Raw genomic sequence first — 12,308 nt, forward strand, 5'->3', positions numbered from 1 at the left:
GATAAACTCTTCATGGTTAAATCAAATCTCAAATTTAAGTACATATATGGCTAATTTAAGGAATCAGAGCCTTCTAATATTTCAGAAGGAAATCTTTTCAATACAGACCAAGGAGGGTCTGTTTAGAAAGTTAGCTCAATAAAAAGAGACCTGAGTGGACTGAGGGTTGGGCATTGTTTCTAGGCCTTTCTTGTACCACTTGCAACATACATGATCATCTCTGGGCTTCAGTTTATTTTTCTTGTGATATAAGCAGCTCACCTTTCAGAGTTAATAATCAATGTCCTAATATATCTTGGTTAAAATAGATATAATGCATATCATCAAAAACAAAAATGTGTCACTATGTACCAGCCATATAGCAGAGGACAAAACAGATGAAGATTCCTTTCTTCTTAGAACCAGCATTCTAAAGAGGGTATGAAGACAATGAACAATAAGTTCACAATAAGAATAAATAAGTATACTATGTAGGGCAATGGAAGGTGATAGGGCCATTAGAGCAAATAAACTGTGGAGGGGTGAGATGGGAGGCTAGTATCTTAAAAAGCACATCAGGAGAGACCTCACTAAGAAGTTGCCATTTGAATGTAGACTTGAAAAGCAGAAGAGAGCTGTTCATGCAGACATCTTGGAGAAGAGTTGTTTTAACAAAGTTGAGAGCAAATAGAAGACCTGGACACACTATTATATGCTAGAACATCATGATAGCCAATAATCTGTGTTATGGAAATATCACTATAGGATACTGGGGTCATTTTTGGTTGTCATTAAGAAACTAGGACAAGAGGAAGGAACAGAGTCAAAGGAAATTGATCATGATGATGAAGAGTTTGGATATCATGCCACACAAATAAAATTTCAAGGAAGAGAGACCATCAAAAGAAGAAAATATGCCACAACGTAGAGAGGAAGGAAGATATTAGCCACTTGCAAATTCTGAAGTGCTTGCATGGAAAAAAGTAGAGTTATATCAATTTTTAAATGTAACTCAAAAGGCACAGGATTAGGAAAGAAATGAATAACAGGCTTTATAGAGAGGTACGTCAGCTAAATATAAAGAAGAAGTTTATATAGAAGTTAATAGCTGAAGTTACTGAGAAATGGAATAGGACAGTCTTAGTTTGCCATGACTGTTTGAAAAATACCACACATGGTTGGCTCAAGCAACAGGAATTCCTTGGCTCCCATGACATTTGGAAGACCATGCTTTTTTCTAGAATTCTAAAGCTTTCTAGTACTGGCTTGCTGCAATCCTTGATTTGTATCTCTTCCTTCTGTCCCATAGTGGTTCTCTCTCTCCTTGTATCTGCTCTTCCAGGTCCTGATGATGTCCAACTTCTGGGTTCTCCTGCTGTGTCTGAATTTCCCCTCTTAACAAGGTCTACTTGCCCTCAGTTGGCCTCTGAAATGTCTTTTAACTATCTTTTAGATTTCATGATTCTAACACATCATGAAACTACAATAATAACAAGCTGAGGATGCTGAATATTTTGCTTCAGAATCACACTTCTACCCATTATTTATAACAATTGAATCATTTCAAATTTTACCCTACCAGATGGTCACATAAATGCATAAAGGAAATTTGGCTAATTTGGTATTGGTTTATGTATTGTATGTTTATTTCTAATGTGTACACCTCAATTAGAATTGCTAGTCCTTATCTGTCAAGATGTCTTATTGTTCTCAACTAAATATGTTTAGAAAATTCAAGCTTTTTCAAGTTTCATGAATACCTACGTTCAGGTCCTAAGCCTAAAGGTACTGAAGATACAAGGCATTCTCTGTTGTACTTTCAGTAAGCTCCAAATTATTTCTCTAAAATGTAAAATGATTTCAGGACAATTCACAAAATTTTTCTGAGATACAATACAAGCTTTCAAGAGCCTTCTACTCTATTTGGAAATGAAGACATGTACACGTGAAAATAATATAACACATATAAAAGAAAATACTGAATGGCAGGGTTAAAAAAGCAGGTATTGAAGGTCACAAAAGGGACTTGGGAATAGAGATTCATCAAGGAAGCATCAAGGAAGTTCATAGGAGACAGGAGGTAGAATCAACACTAAAGAAACTGAAGCTCTTTTGAGAGAAATATGGTGTTCTCATTTTTTTTTTCAGAAAAGGAGAAATTCATGTACCAGGGAGAAAATAAGAAAGAAGAAAATCTCTGCAATTTCTTCCAACTCTACGATTTCTAAAAAACAATCTACCACTATTAGTAGTTGTTGAATTGGATCAATTATTATACTCAACTTTTCAACTGACATACAAAGAATGACAGATCTCTATATTCTTTTAAAAATGTATCTACTCATAAGTTATTATTATTTAGGAAGTATGGAAGGAGAACACCAACATCCATTTTGTTTCAAATAACCAGTTATTCTGAGACTATCAGAAGTCAGATCATAATTAACTACCACTAATTGGCTAATGACTAGCAATGTTAGCTAATAACCAATTGTTTAAATTTCAAAGATTTCCACACTGATTTGGAGTCACAATAAACCATTTTGCTGCATATTTTCCATCTGTGTCTCTAGGAGAGACACCTAAATCTGTGCAGCCAACAGGCTCATGTGCTCTATGGCTTTGGTAGGATTCAATCAATGCAGAACACCAAGAGATCAAAGGAAGTAGGAGACTGAGGTTGGGATGTTAATTCCTCTGGCTGCTTCCTGTGTATTTGAAGTGGACAGATGGCATCACCCAACAGAAAGCAACAGCTCCTGTCAGGTGGCTCTCTCCATCTAGCTCTTTCTGACTCAAGGTTTTATAATTGCCCCCGCCTCTTGCCCCTTCAGATCCAGAAATCACAATGGAACATCAATTGTTAGTCCCAGGTGGGAGGGGCTGTTTCATCCCATGTGGTTTCTCTGCATCCCACTAACTCCTCATAAATGCTCCTTTTATTCAACTGCCCTTAAATTGCCCATTTGAAATATGTCATTAGTCTCTGCTTGGGTCCTAACTGATATATCCATTTAGTCCCTCTATTCAAAGAATATAAAAAGCCTATAATAAGTAATCACAGACAAAGAGGACAAAAACAGTTCATCTCCAAAGTTACATGCATTTTCAATTCATATTTCACAGGAAAAACATGGTACAGCAAACCATTTTTGTTCCTTTGAGATCCACACTATTTTTTATGGTTCCTTTATTTTTTAAATCTGTAAAACTTTGCAGAGAACACAAATCTTACCTCTAGTACAGGCTTGGGAACTGAAAAATAATCAAAAAGGTTCCTACCAAGCAAGAATTAGTTGAATATATACTACCTATAATATTTAGAATATATCATACTTTGTGTCTACAAAATGTAGCATTAATATCAGTAACACACGTAAAATGACAAAAGCAGGATTGTTTGGTCAGCAGTTAAGTAGATTATTTCCTACATCAAAAAGTGAATGCATAATCTTTATTTCTATTTTGCTTCTTAGTCTGGTCAAAAGCTGTATGTGATAATGATGAGATAAAAAAACCTGCACAAACAGATATTAGATGGCTTGGCAATTTTATCAGTATGTTTCAGTTGACCTAAAATGTACATAGTAAAGTATTTTTATGATTAATAATATATTTTAATAACATTGCATCTAAAGTCATTGTAAACTGGCTCCTACATTTAAAATATTCTTACTCTGGAGGAACCAAGCAGTTTAGTAAATATAATGTACTGGCAATATACTATACCTGGATTCCAGAGTTTAAAATGCTTACCATAAATTTTTGTTCTTCTAAATACTCTACCTGATAGCTGAAATGCTGATATTTGCCACTTCACTTGAAAAATTTCTCTTGTCAATTTTCTTTGAGTCATTTCCTTTGTTATGTACACAAAAATCATTTGAATCTATTGATGTGCTTGGAGGATAATCTTGAATTTCTAGCACCTTCTCTATGGTGTTCCTTCTGCGGTGGGAATAGCTAATCATTTGTTAACACTGCCCCAAGTTTTCATGACTAAATAAAATCCATGACTGTTATAAAATGCAAAAAATAAAAAATAAAAGTAAATGTAATAAAATAAAAAAGGATACAATGATAATATTAATTCAGAGGACTAAGAAATGAACTTTACCATATTACTGATGCAGCTTTCCTTATATGAATTATCGGTAGAAACCTGAGTGTTCAAAACCATTTAGAAACATCTCTTAAAAAACAATTTCTGTTTTTACTTTCCATCTCTGTGGCTCAAGGAGATTTCACTGTTGTAATGACACAAATTTAAAATGAATCTACTAGTTTTCTCAGGTATAATCTAAACAGCAACTAGGATGTTTTCCAGCAGAAGCATCTCATTATCTGTATTTGTTTACTTGGACACCATGTGATACATGTAATCTTGACAGTTCAAGATTGAGAAAAATGAAATAGGAGACAAAATTTCCCTGTTAATTTTTAGGTGCTCTGTTAGCTATGACTTGCCAGAGTCCAGTTCTCCATTTCTTCTGGGCACACAGATTATACCTTCCTGCCCCTTGAAATTAGTTATAGCTATGGAACTAATTATGATTAATGGAATGTGAACTGAAATGATGTACACATCTTTTGAACCAAATAAGTGACATGGTTCCCCCTTTCCAGATGGGACACAGCCAATCAGCAACATTCCAGAGGGAGGAGCCCCCTCTGCTGACCTGCGTTAGGCATTTTGTTTGATCAAGAAACAAACTTTTAAACCCCTGTGATTTGGAGGTTCTTACCTGAGCACAATTTACCCTAGGCTGACTATAACTCTGCCTAACTGAGAATGGTGTGACTCCTTAAAAGTTCAGCAACAGTTACTAGTTTTTTCTGAGGATATAAGAAGATGACTAGACAAACTAATATTAAAGGACATAATCTATGATCCACTCTTGAAATGTAATGCATTCCCTCTGAAAATGAAATAATATTCTGTTGGTCTCAATAGCAACAAGAGCTGGGTCTCTGAATTGCTAGAGGTCCTGTTGATCTGAATGGGCTTCCCCCATCTTTCAAAGCAAACAATATGCTACTGTGTCAAGTGGAGCAAAGAGCTGCGTATCACTCCATGAGACTTCCAGCAAAGTAGGATTAGGGTTGGGTTCTCTCAAATTTTGATTTTCATCACATATATGTATATATTACAATATATGGAGCCTTAAGGGCTAAAACTGAAATACCTTTCTAAATTCTGGAGTTAGTGAACATATTTAATTCTGTTTCCCCAAAAGGGCCATGGCATCGCAAAGAGATCCAGAGCATCTTTATCCTTGACCCTGGGAGAATTTCTGTTTTTTTTTTTTTTTTTTTTTCACTTTAGACTTAATCAGAAGGAATCATCACCTCCAAAGCAGTATGGACACTGAAATAGGCCTGGCAACTTAAACTTGAAAAAAAGCCAGAGGACTGATCAACAGAAACTTTTAATATGTTGGTACATATTAAAAGAAGGCATTTAATATTTGGAGAAATAAATGAGATGGTGTAAACCTCCATGGAAGTTAATTGGTAAAGACCATAATTGAAACAAAGTTTAAACAGCTGCAAAAGAAAAATAGAGAATATTCTGGGAATATCAGTAAAAGCCCTGAAAGAAGAAAGTGAAAAAATGCTGAACTATAAAATGTGGAGCTAAACCATTCAGGGACCCAGAGTAGCATAAATGAAACAAGGAAGATAAGGCTCTGAAAGAGGCTACCTTCTTAACGCAGTACTTCCCATACTGTTGCAAGGTACACTAGTGGTAAACAAAATGTCAATAGTTATTCTGTCATTAAAGTGATCCATAGGCAAAATATTTGGTCAATGTATACTAAAAATAAGTTAATTTAGTTTCTTTACTACAAGAATTCATAATGATTTAGTACGTTAATGACCAAGATGAATCTCTAATAATATAAATCTGTTATTAAGCAAAATATTCCAAATATATTTAACCACAGAAGAATTACTTCATAAGTATTTACTACTTTATTTCACTTGGAAAAGGACAAAAGGTTCAAGCATTATATATTTTTGGAATTATGCAAAGTTAAGTGGAGAACGTCTATTTCTTGGTCTGTGCAATCCTGTCTTTATTAAGTAACTGTTGAAAGTGAAGGAGGGAACTTCTTCAACCTGATAAAAGCTTCTATGAAAAACCCACAGCTAACACCATACTTAATGGGGAAATACTGGATGATTTGCCCCTAAAATCAGGAACAGGAAAAGGATGTCTGCTCTCACTTGTATTAAACACTTGTAATGAGGTTCTAGCCAGGGCATTTAGGCCAAAAAATGAAATAAAATGAGTTCATACTGGAAAAGAAGAAGTAAAAATATCTCTATTTGAAAATGACATAATCTTGCATATAGAAAATCCTAAGGAATCCACTAAAAGCCTATTAGAACACATCTGCTTAATGAAGTTGCAGCATACATAATCTATATAAAAAATCAATTGTATTGTGTACAGTAGAAATGAGTGAAACAAATACTCATTGAGAGTATTGAGAAAATAAAATTTATAATAGCATACAAATAATTGAATACTTAGGGACAAATTTAACAAAATAAATGCAAGACTTACATTCTATACTCTGAAAACAACAAAATATTGTTGAGTGAAATTAAAGTAGACCCAAACAAATGGAAATACATCCCATGTTCATGGTCTTGAAGATTTAATATTGTTAGAATGGAAATATTTCCCAAGATAACCTCCAAAGTATATGAGATCCCCATCCAAATTTCAACTGGCTCCTTTGCAGAAATTGACAAACTGATCCTTAAATTCCTATCAAAGTTCAAGGGACCTACAATAGTCAGAACAATCTTGAAAAAGAACAAAATTGGACTCCTACTTCACGCCATATACGAAATTAAGGCAAAATGGATCAAAGACCTAAATGTTAAGAGTACAAAGTGTAGGACTCTTGGAAGAAAATACAGATATAAATCTTGTGACCTTGGTTTAGGTAATGGTTTCTTAGATATGACACCAAAAGCAGAAAATAAACTGGATATCACACCAAATTAAAACCCCAAACAAACTGGATATCACCCCAAATTAAAACTTTGTGCTTCCAAGGATAAAAAGAAGGCGAAAAGACAGTCCACAGAATGGGAGAAAATTTTTGAATATCATGTATCTGATAAGGGGCTTGCATCTAGAATATATAGAGAATTCTTCCAGTTGAAAAATCCTGGTTAATGCAACTAAATAATAAAAAGACAACCCAATTATAAAATGGATAAAGAATCTGAATAGACAGCTCTCCAAAGGAGATATACAATGGTCAATAAACACATGAAAAAATGTTCAACATTATTGTCCATCAGTGAGTTCACATGAAAACCTCAATGAGATACCACTTCACACCACCAAGATAACTATAAAAAGACAAATATTGGCAAGGAAGTGGAGAAGCCAGCACACTCACACACTCATACACTACTGGTGGCGATGTAAAATGCCGCAGCTCCTTTGAGAAACAGTTTGGAAGTTCCTTAAGTGGTTAAACATAGGGTTACCATACATTTCCACTTTTAGGTATATACTCAAGAGAAATGAACATATATGTCCAAACAAAACTGTACATGAATTTTCATAGCAACATATTCATAAGAGCTCCAAAGTAGGAACACCTAAATGTCTCTAAATAAATGAATGGGTAAATAAAAAGTGGAATGAATGGAGTACTAATACAGTCCATAACATGTGTAAACAGTGAAAACACAGAATGGGTTTTCTGGGTTATTTCTAAGTGAAATAAGCCAGTCACAAAGGTCAACATATTCTATAACTCCATGCATATGGAATGCCCACTATAAGCAAACATATAAGGACAGAAAGTAGATTAGTGGTTACCTGGAGCTGAGTGGAATAGAAAGTTTAGGGGTGGTGGTGGCCATGGCGGTGGCTATTTCTTATCAGAGTGATGAAAATGCTTTAAAATTGATTGTGGTGATGGTTGCAAAACTCTGTGATTATACTAAAAGCCACTGAATTTTATACTTTAAATGGGTGAAGTGTATGATATGTCAATTATATCTCAATAAAGTTTCTTTGAAAAGAGTTAATAAAGAGTATGGAAGTTCTCTAATCTCAAGTTTGGAGCTCAGACCTGACTGAAAAGAAATTAATCTGCAGAGGTGCAACAGTTCCCCAGTTCCTGCCATACAGTAGGTCCTCAATTAATTTTGTGGAACAGGCAATAGGAAAGGAGAAGAAAGAATGTACTCTACCCTACTGGAGTTCCCTTCCCCCAATTTTCTGTGCTCAGACAAGAGATAAGTTGTGGCAGAGTGGATTTTCCAAAGATGTCTGCACCAACATTTCCCAGGCCACATGCTCTTGTTAAATTAAAAAACAAAAGTTTGGGAGGCCAGACTTCTCTAAAAAAAGTCAATATAGTTCTCCAAACTCACTTTTTGCTTGGCATTTTACATATTTTATATTCCTCAATATATTTAAGACTCAGTGTGGGCTGAAGTGGTCTAATATTAGCTATGGCTGTAAGTTCATGCAAAATAAAATGCTAAATAAAGGCAATCAGTTAGAGCATTCAAGCCAAAGTGCACTTTGGGGAAAAAGATGATTTAACAAGCCACCTGCATTCTCTCATTTTAAAAATGCAGATATTGTTATGATTATCTTTCTTTTAAACTTGGCAGGTTTTTTTCTGCCTGGTTTCAGCATTATTTGACATTTATATGTTGAGAGTAATATCAGGTAATGGTTTAGCTTTGTTAAAACTAACATACATACTGGGTGTATTTGTTGTTAAATCTTTAAATCTTCTTTAATACAGTAGCACAAGTGCCTCAAATTACTTAGTTTAAATAAAGTGCCTTGAAATATAAACAATCTGCCTAATTATTTTCCATTCTGTTTTCATACTGTCTTCATAGCAAAAAGAAAAACTTAGGTGAAAGTAGTTATTTTCATGATCATAAATGTACTAAAGTTAATGTATCTATGTTTTATTCCATAAGCATTGTTTAATTTCCTCTCCTCTTTCTACTCTGTACTAGGCACTGTTCGGTGCTGGGAGGGTGCTAATTTGATAGCCACCCTTTGCTGAGTTGAAGCATAATCTTGTATAAGGAAGGAACCAACATTTATTGTGCCCTTATTAATGGACATCATGTTCAGTGCTTTATACATGGCATTAAGTCCTCAAAACAATCCTGTATTGCAGATTTTATTATTGCCATTTAACAGAGGAAAGTTTTGATCTTCAGGGAGAAAAACACTTTGCCAAAGTCACACAGCTAATTGTATGGCCATACATCTCAATATCCGTCTCTCTCCAAAGCTTATTCTCTTTCTTTGATAGTGTGTTTTCTGCCCATTACGGCAGAGAAGGCTGGGCCTCTTACTAGGCCATGCTGCAATGCCTTTCTGGGTCAGCCAGATTTCAAAATTGAGAAAGCACTTTAATCCTTATCTACAAAACTTTTTATAAATGGGGCATGTGACTTACAACAGCCCATGGCACCCACAGAGACATTTTTTGTTATTTTCAGAATTTCCTTAGACCCACTACTTCTTGCTCCACTGAAAAGTAAAGGTAATATTGTCAAAAGTGTTCTAAAATTAGTAACTACCCTACATCTTTTAATGTTTCTTAACTGTTCTGTGAATGTAGGTTATTACCAGTGTTACTCCTTTTCTGAGCCTTGCTCTGAATTTATCTGGCTGATTATGGAATCTAGACACCAATAAATCTTAGAGCAAATATCAGAGTGCAGATTCTGCAGTGCTCTCGTATGCTTTAGATAATGCCTATACAGTCTGTACAATATGGCTCAGCTATATGTGGGCTTCTGGGTTGCCCTCTTGGTGGCAGAATTATTATCATGCAGTCGATCCCACATTTATCGCCACTTTCTCTCTTTCTTGCTTTTAGCTGGTAGAACAGAGAATACAGCAATCAAATGATCACACGTGTGAACAGTAGAAAAATAAGTGAAATGAAAAATTTGGACCTGACTTAAAACTGCAGATTTTTAATTTTTCTAAATAAATAGCATTGTTTTGCAAGAGATAGGAAACAACAAATAGGAGGTTAGAAGGGGGATAATTTTATAGTTTGAAGCCAATTTGTATTTTCATTCTGCCTGTTTTAGAGGGTTTTAATGCATTACCCAAAGGCTCAAGGCTGATAAATTAAATTATGTGTAAAGAATAAGATTTTTCTGCTTAAGCTTCACCTGTGAAGAAATGATATTTTTCCACAAGGAAAAACTAATTTTTTAGAGAAGGATAATTGTACCATTGATATTTATCTTGTCAATTTTATTTCAAGGTAGGAAAAAATGAAAAGATTTATGGCATTTACTACAAAAGCAGACACGAATACCAAATCAAGTAATTATCTGATTTAAAGTATTTACCAATGACCCACACTGTCAAAGGAAAACTATGTAGTATGTATACTTTCAACCTTAGAAAAATTTCTGCATTCTAAAACGTAAGGAAATAAACACATTTTTTCCTTTTCAGTAAAGTCAGTACCTTTACTACTTGAACTAAGATATTGATCACTCATTTCTTGAAACTATTAAATGCTTTTTCCAAATGTGTATGTGTTTGTGTGTGTGTATAATTCAAATGTTACGAAAGGTGTTTTTAGCTGAAAACAATATCTGAAGAAAAATTTTTCGATAAAGCGTTAACGCCCAGTTCTCAAACAGGTGTTTTGCTTTTGCGGTGTGTATTCTAACAAGATACCATTTAGTTGATCCAGTGTATACCCAAGTCCTTGTGATTTAAGGACCTTCAATAGAGTTAGTGGATCATCTCATTTTTCCTTTTCTATCTTGTTAGCCTACCCTTTGGCCCTCTCACTTTTTGTTAGCAGAAATACCCCAGAGTGTGCAGGCGTGGAAGGAGAGACGGCAGAAAAACAGAAATTTTCACTAAGATGAAGAACCCAGGCGTAAGGACAATATAAAGGCTTTTTGAGAAGCCACCCCATCTTCCATTTTACAGACAATTGGAGGCTTATTATGATTGTATGAAGTTCATCTTTTTCAAATCTCGCAAATACCGTCACATGGTTACATTTCCTCCCAAAGAGTAATTAGAGCATATAAAACTGTAGACTTAGAAGGGCATTCTAGTACATTGCCAGTGCCTGACCACATACCCTTGGCCTAGGTCTACACTGAAGGTCATCAGAGACGTTTCCCCATCAGTCCCTGGCCTTCCTGCACGCTCTTGCCTGAGGAATCTTTCTGGCCTCCTCTGCAGCTAAGACCTCTGTAAGTGCCAGAGAGTTAATCCCTCAGGAGCCACCCTCAGCCCCACTTGTCTTTGCTCCTTGGTGGGAGAGTCTGTGCCATCCCACCCAGTCCCTCAGAGGTCCCCAGGAGGATCGAAGCCCCAGTTGTCCACACAGGTGACTCCCTCATGAGCACACCCTCTTTGGTTTTCTTCTCTTTTCTGTCTCACTTCTCTACTCTTTTCTTTTGCCTCATGGAACATCTCTCAAATAAACTGTTTGCACCTAAGTCACTGACTCAGAATACGAAAGTGAACAAGAAATTACCTCATTTCTCTATCTGTATGACATGACCAGAAAAGGAAAATTAATAGAGACAGAAAGTGGATTAGTGGTGCCTGGAGCTGACAGTGGGAAGGAAGACTGAATATAAATAGTCCTGAGAGATCTTACTGGGGAAACAGAAATATTCTAAAAGTAATTTATGGTGATGGCTCAATCACTCAGGGATGTTACTGAAAGTCATTGAATTGTATACTTGAAATGGGTGAATTTTATGATACATAAAATATATCTCAATAAAGCTGTTTTAAAAAAATCTACTTTTACATGGACAGAGAAAGAAATAGAGAGGCAAAGTGACTTGCTCAAGGTTACACAGAAAATATGTGTCTGAGAAAGTAACAGAGTTCAGGTCATTTGATTGCTCTGAGCAAAAACATTCATCTGTGGACTGAAGATCTTCATTAAACCCATCAAAAATCAAAGGATAGGAAAAACGTGAGAAAGCACCCATTAGAACCAAATATCAACATATTTGTGACATTGATTATATTAATGAACATTTACATGGTGCTTACTTTATGTAAAATTCTTTACCCAGATGATCTTATTTAATTTTCACAACGGCCCAAAAGATAGGCATTATTATTATTATCCCCTTTTTATATACAGAAAAATGGGGCCTTAGAAAGGGTAAATGACTGTTTGAATGTCACACAACTACTATGAGGGTGAGTGAGGACTCATCTCTGGTAGTCTGACTCCAGAGTGCATGTTTATAACCACTATATTATACTGATTCTGCTGGTGAGTGGGACTTATAACTCCTCT

At 35.3% G+C, this 12,308-nt stretch overlaps 1 protein-coding gene across 1 annotated transcript in view; it reads right to left on the bottom strand.

Moving 5' to 3' along the window:
- The window catches only part of KCNH8 (potassium voltage-gated channel subfamily H member 8), a 396,752-nt gene that overhangs the window by 15,328 nt on the left and 369,116 nt on the right, over positions 1-12,308 (bottom strand). The window lies entirely within an intron of this gene.

This window comes from Tamandua tetradactyla, chromosome 15 (genome assembly GCF_023851605.1).
Source record: "Tamandua tetradactyla isolate mTamTet1 chromosome 15, mTamTet1.pri, whole genome shotgun sequence".
In the NCBI taxonomy this organism is placed as follows: domain Eukaryota; kingdom Metazoa; phylum Chordata; class Mammalia; order Pilosa; family Myrmecophagidae; genus Tamandua; species Tamandua tetradactyla.